This window comes from Glycine soja, chromosome 5 (genome assembly GCF_004193775.1).
Source record: "Glycine soja cultivar W05 chromosome 5, ASM419377v2, whole genome shotgun sequence".
Taxonomy (NCBI): Eukaryota; Viridiplantae; Streptophyta; class Magnoliopsida; order Fabales; family Fabaceae; genus Glycine; species Glycine soja.
The window spans coordinates 15,699,946-15,707,994 of NC_041006.1; the positions used below are offsets into that span (position 1 = coordinate 15,699,946).

The 8,049-nt window shown below is 39.8% G+C and overlaps 1 non-coding gene across 1 annotated transcript; it reads left to right on the plus strand.

Annotated features, from left to right (window-relative positions):
- The first annotated feature begins 6,505 nt into the window (after positions 1-6,505).
- On the plus strand, positions 6,506-6,613 carry LOC114413868. The gene has a single exon (XR_003667012.1). It is a non-coding gene; the product is annotated as a small nucleolar RNA R71 (small nucleolar RNA).
- The last annotated feature ends 1,436 nt before the right edge of the window (positions 6,614-8,049 follow it).

The following is an 8,049-nucleotide window of genomic DNA, read 5'->3' on the forward strand; positions in this document are numbered from 1 at the left end:
TAGAAGAAAATGATGGCACATCAAAACCCCCCATACTTAGCCTTTTGCACTCCTAGGCAAAATGAAACAAAGAACAAAATCCAAGGATATCAAAGGGAGACAAACAAAAACATTCACATATTTCTCAATGAACATCAAGGAATGAAAGGAATGGGTAACATCTAACATAAGGAGATCCAAAAAGTCAAGACATTCATGAAAATCATCCAAGCAACCCAATCATGGCAAAATAGTTAATCAGCTCAAGAATGAAAAGTGATAAAGCCTCACAAGATATACACTCTATCTCTCAAGTGTCTAGGCTACTATTTACCCTCAAAGCACCCATGAAAGCAAACACCACATAAACTTGGCAAGATTCTAAAATTGACAATCAACCCATAAACACAAGCACATGAGGATCAAAAGGTCCTTTAAGGTTGTAATGGGGCGAAGGACAAGGTATGGAGAAATATGGAATAAGTGGCTAAATCCCAAAGGAATAGAGGAGCAAAGGGGAATAAGTGCATATTAAAAAAATAAAAAGAAGTAAAGATAAAAATTAAACATGAAGACTAGAACCAAGAGTTTCATCATTCTTGTGCCATTTAAGATCTTATTCACTCAACTTTATTGCTTTTCTTTTTCTTTTTTTTTTCGATTTTTTTTTTGTTTTTTGTTTTTTTTTTTTTTTTACTCTTTAGCCTTTGAGAAACAACATTTCATTCAGCATGTCCAACATTTAACCAATATACAATGTACATCAAGTATGGCCCAAAATACATCATGAAGCATAGCCAACAAAACAAGTTGTCCAATGAAACAAAAACCCCCCACACTTATTCCCAAAACAATTCCAAAGCTCCAAAATTCCTTAAGGATATGGTAATATCATGGTTTTTCACTTAAGGCTTGTAGTGAGCTTCAAAACAAGGAAAGGGAAACAAGGCTCAAAAGGGCTATCAAAGGAATTAATTCAAGGTAAGTCCATTTGGCTAGAAGCTTATAAGAACAACATTGCCTTAATCATTTCCAAATATGCATGTGAATTAGGACGCATCAACAAGAATCAAGCCAAGGCTATTGTGCAAGCAATCAATGGGGCAAAACACACCAAATGATTATAATGATGGATGGCTCAAATTCTCACAAAGGTAAAATCATCACTTTCAAATTGAGCTTTCAAAACTATCATGACATGTAGAGAAGAATCAAGGATTTCAAGTCACAAAATGTCAAGAACTTTTATTTTCAAAACAATTACCCATTTTTTGAACATATCCTATAATTCAAAGAAAAATATGCAAAGTCGTACGTGCACACGAAATTGACCCAAAATATTAAACTAAAAATCCGACGAAACTAACAACATTAACAAATTAACACAACTAACAAATTAACAAAACCAACAAAACTAGCAAAACCAAAGAACACTCCCCCCCCATACTTAAACAACACATTGTCCTCAATGTAGCACAATTAAAAGATTAAAAACAATTAAATCATCAAAGAGAATCAGACAAGTGTAATAAAAGCAAAGAAGGAGATAGGAAAAGAAAAACTCCCTAAGTCATGGTGGAGGAAGAGTAGGGTGGAGTAAGGAAGTCTCTTCCACCACTACGTCCACTAAAGAAGGGTTCGTGAGGAATGGCTTAAGTCGATGTCCATTGACCTTGAAGCTCTTGTTTGTGGAGTCGCTTTTGATCTCAACTGTACCATAAGGAAAAACATTAGTAACAACAAAAGGACCAATCCACTTAGACCTCAACTTACCACTCATGAGTCCAAGCCTAGAATTATACAATAACACTTTTTGCCCAACCACAAAGTCTTTTTTAACTATCATGCTATCATGGAACTTCTTGGTCTTTTCTTTGTAGAACTTGGCATTCTCGTAGGCTTCTAGGAGGATTTCATCTAACTCACTCAGTTGCAACTTCCTTTCCTCGCCAGCTTGATCCATAGAGAAGTTGCAAGTCTTCACTGCCCAGTATGCTTTGTGCTCAATTTCCACTGGAAGATGACATGCCTTTCCAAAGACAACCCGATAAGGAGACATTCCTATGGGTGCTTTGTAGGCAGTCCGATGTGCCCAGAGAGCATCATCAAGCCTGGTACTCCAATCTTTCCTGCTTGGCTGCACAATCTTCTCTAGAATTCTCTTGATTTCCCTGATAGAAATTTCTGCCTGTCCATTAGTCTGGGGGTGGTATGGTGTGGATACCCTGTGTACCACCCTGTACTTTTTAAGTAGGGCATGCATTGTCCTGTTGCAAAAATGGGTTCCTTGATCACTAACAATTGCTTTAGGTACTCCAAACCTGCAAAACAGATTAGACCTGACAAAGTCTGCGACAACTTTAGCATCATTAGTTCTAGTGGGCTTGGCTTCCACCCATTTTGAAACATAATCAACTGCAAGGAGAATATAAACATAACCAAAAGAGACAGGAAAAGGACCCATGAAATCTATACCCCAGACATCAAACACCTCACAGAATAGCATAGGTTGCTGAGGCATTTGTTGTCACCATGTAAGTGTATTTCCTGCTCTCTGACACTGCTCACAAGTGCTGCAGATCTTCCACGCATCTTTAAAGATGGTGGGCCAATAAAAACCACAATCAAGCACTTTGCGAGCTGTCCTTTGAACACCTAGATGACCTCCCGATGCGGAAAAATGACAGAACTGCAGGACTGAGTCAGTCTCATGATCTGGAATGCACCGTCTAATGACCTGATCACTGCACAATTTCCACAAGTAGGGGTCATCCCAAATAAAATGCTTAGCATCACTTTTAATCTTATCTTTTTGGGCCTTAGATGCTAAGGGAGGAAAAACAGAGGCAACTAAATAATTGACAATGTTAGCAAACCAGGGAGTAGAAAGAGAGTCAGAAATACTATACAATATATACAAATGATCATCCGGGAAATCATCCCGAATAGGTGAATCTGCATTAGAGACACGTTCGATCCGACTCAAATGATCAGCAACTAGATTTTGTGCTCCGCTCCTATCACGGATCTCCAAGTCAAACTCTTGGAGCCAGAGCATCCATCGGATCAACCTAGGCTTAGAATCAGCCTTCTTCAACAAGTACTTTAGAGCTGCATGGTCAGTATAAACAATAATGCGAGTACTTTAGATCGAAATTTTTCAAGAGCAAAAACTATGGCTATAAGCTCTTTCTCAGTAGTAGTATAATTTTCTTGGGCAGCATCTAAAGTCCTAGAAGCATAATATATCACCCTGGGCAATTTATCAATTTTCTGAGCAAGGACAGCCCCCAATGCATAATTTGATGCATCACACATAAGCTCAAAAGGGGCTGTCCAATCGGGTGCCTGGATGATGGGGGTGGTAGTCAACGCTCTTTTGAGGCAATCAAAAGCCTCTTTGCATCTGTCATTAAAGTCAAACTCCACCTCCTTTTGCAACAAGTTGGACAGTGGAAGGGCTACTTTGCTAAAATCCCTTATAAAGCGCCTGTAGAATCCTGCATGACCAAGAAAAGATCGCACCTCTCGCACACAAGAGGGGTAAGGCAATTGTGAAATAACAGAAATTTTTGCAGGATCTACTTCAATGCCCTTGTTGGAAATAATGTGGCCTAAAACTATACCTTTCTCAACCATAAAATGACATTTTTCAAAATTTAGAACAAGGTTAGTTTCAATGCATCTATTCAAAACTTTTTCCAAACTATTCAAACAACCATCAAAAGAGGATCCATATACAGTGAAATCATCCATAAACACCTCTATGCAATTTTCTAAAAAATCACTGAAAATACTAATCATGCACCGTTGGAAGGTACCAGGGGCATTGCACAGACCAAAAGGCATCCTCCTATAAGCAAAAGTGCCGAAGGGGCAGGTGAATGTGGTCTTTTCCTGATCCTCAGGAGCAATAGTAATTTGCATATAACCAGAAAAACCATCAAGGAAACAGTAGTGGGATTTACCTGCCAGGCGTTCAAGCATCTGGTCAATGAATGGCAGGGGAAAATGGTCCTTTTTGGTAACCTGGTTCAGCCTCCTATAGTCAATGCAGACTCTCCAACTGTTCTGCACCCGAGTAGGAATCAGCTCCTTCTTCTCATTTCTGATCACTGTGAGGCCAGTCTTTTTCGGGACTACCTGGACGGGACTCACCCATTGGCTGTCGGAGATAGGATAAATGATTCCAGCTTGCAAAAGCTTGGTTATCTCCTTCTTCACTACATCAAGAATCACCGGGTTGAGTCTTCTCTGTGGCTGTCTTACTGGTTTAGCTCCATCTTCTAAATTTATTCGATGCATACATGTGGATGGGCTAATACCAGGAATGTCCGCCAGGGTCCAGCCTATAGCCTTCTTATGCTTCTTGAGAACTGACAACAACTTCTCCTCTTGCTCATCAGCAAGGGAGGCAGATATAATCACTAGAAAACTCTTGCTATCATCCAAGTAAGCGTATTTTAAATTTGATGGCAGAGGCTTCAATTCTGGTGTGGTCGGCTGGACAGTGGTAGAAGGAGATGATTTCTCAGCCTTTACCTCATAAAGAAAGTTAGAGGTATGTGTACTTCCTGAAACATGGTTAGTCCTATCTGACTCTATAAAATCAATCTCAAGAGGTAAAACACCACCACCAGGACTGCAATCAATATCACTCTCAGATTCACTCTCAGCATCAAATTCAGACATATGATCAAGTACAATTTCAGACTCAATGCATGAAGAGTGAGAGGCATGCAGATTAGAATAAAGATCAGTCATGTATTCATCAACAACATGGTCAATTATTTCAGCACGAAATACAGAAAGATCTTCAGATGGGTATTTCATAGCATCCAGAATATTAAAATGAACAGTTATATCACCAAACTCCATGGACAGTGTGCCTGCATAAACATCTATCTTAGTTCTAGCAGTTTTCATAAAGGGTCCGCCTAGAATGATGGGAACTGATCCTTGAGAAAATCCATCTTCCATATTCAAGATATAAAAATCAACAGGGAAAATCAGTTCACCAACTCTAACTAAGACATCTTCTATGAAACCAACAGGATAGGCAACACTTCTATTAGCTAAATGAATTACCACATCAGTTGACTGCAAGGGACCTAGAGATAGAGAATTAAAAATCGACAGAGGCATAACACTAACAGAGGCTCCTAAATCTAGCATGGCATTGTCAAACTTACTATTCCCTATAATACAAGGTATGCTGAATGTACCTGGATCTTTGCATTTTTCAGGAATTTGAGGAACAGATTTACCAATCAATGCGGAGACATTTCTGCCCATGCTAATTCATTCACTTCCTTTAAGCTTCTGCTTATTAGTGCACAGCTCCTTCAAGAATTTGGCATATCTTGGAATTTGCTTTATTGCATCCAACAGAGGTATGTTTGCCTCTACCTTTCTAAACGTTTCCAAGATCTCTTTCTCTGCCTCTTCCATTTTTTTGTTGGAAACTGCTCTTGGAGGGAATGGAAGAGGGGGAATGTGCTGCTGCTGCAAATCAGAATTACCTGTGGAAAAAGATTCACCTGCATAGAAATTGTTAGGTAAATTTTTGTCATCACCTTTTTCTGGAATAGAGTGAAGTTTGGCAGGTTCATTGGTAGATGAGGAAGGTGCTATGGGTTGAGGTCCTTGACATTGCTTTCCCGACGTCAATGAAATGGCACTGACATTTTTGGGATTTTGGACAGCTTGAGAAGGCAGCTTGTCAGAATTCTGGGACTGTTGTTGATTCAATTGGGTAGCCAATTGTCCCATCTGATTGGTTAAGCTCTGAATGGAGGCTCTGGTCTCTTGCTGAAACTGCATGTTCTGCATAGTCATTTGCCTCATAAGTTCTTCGAGGGAAGGTTGTGGAGGGGCCTCAACTGTTGGCTGTTTCTGGGGTTGTTGCTGTTGTTGGATTGGTGGAGGAATGTATGGTCTGCTTGGGCCAGCAGCATTTTGGAAGGAAGGAGCAGGCTGCTGTTGTTGCTGAGGGCTGGACCATCTGAGGTTAGGGTGATTCCTCCATCCAGGGTTGTATCTATTGCTGGAAAGGTCATAATTGTTCTGCTGTGGTTGATTTTGCTGCTGAGGTTGAGGAGGTCTATTGTAAATATTTGCAGCATAAGCTTCAGGCTGCTCAATTGCTCCAGGTTGCTGCACGGAAGGGCAAAGGTCTGTATGGTGGTCAGCAGAGGAGCACAAACCACAAACCCTTGCGACAGGTACAAATTTCTGATTCAAGGCCAGCTGGGTTACCAAGTTAACCAATGCATCCAGTTTGCCTTCAAGCTTCTTAGTTTCAGATGATGCAGATGGGTTTGTAGCTACCTCATGCACTCCTCTAATGACTATGGCATCATTTCTGGCGCTAAACTGTTGAGAGTTGGAGGCCATCTTCTCAATTAAATTTCTGGCTTCAGCAGGAGTCATGTCTCCAAGGGCTCCACCACTGGCAGCATCTATCATACTTCTCTCCATATTACTGAGTCCTTCATAAAAATATTGGAGAAGAAGATGTTCTGAAATCTGATGGTGAGAGGCAACTGGCACATAGTTTCTTAAATCGCTCCCAGTACTCATACAGGCTCTCTCCACTGAGCTGTCTAATACCTGAGATATCTTTCCTGATGGCTGTGGTCCTGGAAGCAGGGAAAATTTTTTCTAAGAATACTCTCTTAAGGTCATCCCAGCTCGTGATGGACCTTGGAGCAAGGTAATACAACCAGTCCTTTGCCACTCCCTCTAATGAATGAGGAAAAGCCTTCAGAATATGTGATCCTCTTGGACATCTGGGGGTTTCATGGTGGAGCAGACAATATGAAATTCCTTCAAATGTTTGTCCGGGTCTTCACCTGCAAGGCCATGAAACTTTGGAAGCAAATGAATTAGTCCAGTTTTAAGAACATATGGGACATCCTCATCAGGGTATTGGATGCACAAGCTTTCGTAGGTAAAATCAGGTGCAGCCATTTCCCTTAGAGTCCTCTCACGAGGTGGAGGTTGTGCCATGTTCTCAGAATGTGCAAAATCAGAATGCTCAGAATCAGAATGCTCAAAATTATAATGCTCAAGATCAGGATGTTCAAAATCACCAATACAGAATGCACAGATTCACCAGTTATGGAATGCTCAGAATGATCAAAAGGTATAAATGATGCCTAACTAATCTATGAAATGTCCTATCTATCTCAGGATCAAAGGGTTGTAAGTCAGATGGATTGCCTCTAGTCATACACTACATTCAGCATGCACACAACTAGTTGCCTTGTCATGTAAATAAAGGTGTAGGTTTGAACTACAGCTACCCTCAAATGATATCCAAATGACTTGAAATTTTGGTGAGCAACCTTATAAAATGATGAAGAAGATAGCACAAAAAATTTCAGACAAAATTCAAAGTCTAACTATGAAGCTAAATTGGTAGTGGTTAGAAAAATAAGTGAATAAAACTTGAAAATAAAAAACTTTTGACAGAATCGCTTTTTTTGGACGATGGAGACCTCAGCCAGCCTATGGCAGGCTGCCACGTTGTAGAAAATTTTTTTCTACCCCAAATGCATATATAATAATTGCGATTCTGATAACCGGAGCAAAAGTTATGGCGTTTGAAGTTTTGACAAAACACAAAATTTGCTAGTTTTTTTGGAACTTTCAAATCTGACCAAACTAAAGGCTCTAGCTATTTTTCCCACAAAATATGGATTAAAAGAAGTTACCACAAAAAAATTCAGCCAAAAATAACAACCCTAGCTACTAAAACAAAAATCCCAATTAATTCAGCATGGGTGGTCGCTAAAATCCGTCTCTAATTGATTTCTACTACTACTCTGTTTTTCCGCAAGCTGTTTCTACTACTACTCTGTTTTCAAGCACAATCTTCACAGCAAAACACCCAAGACTGAAACAGGGGAAACGCTTAATGGTAAAACTGAAACAGAACACACATTAAACAAAATATCAGGACACTAATCAACACTAACACACATACTAACACAATACTAACAATTAAACATAAAACACGAAAGGATTAAACACACAGCACTAGCTAGCTATTATGAACCTTTGGAC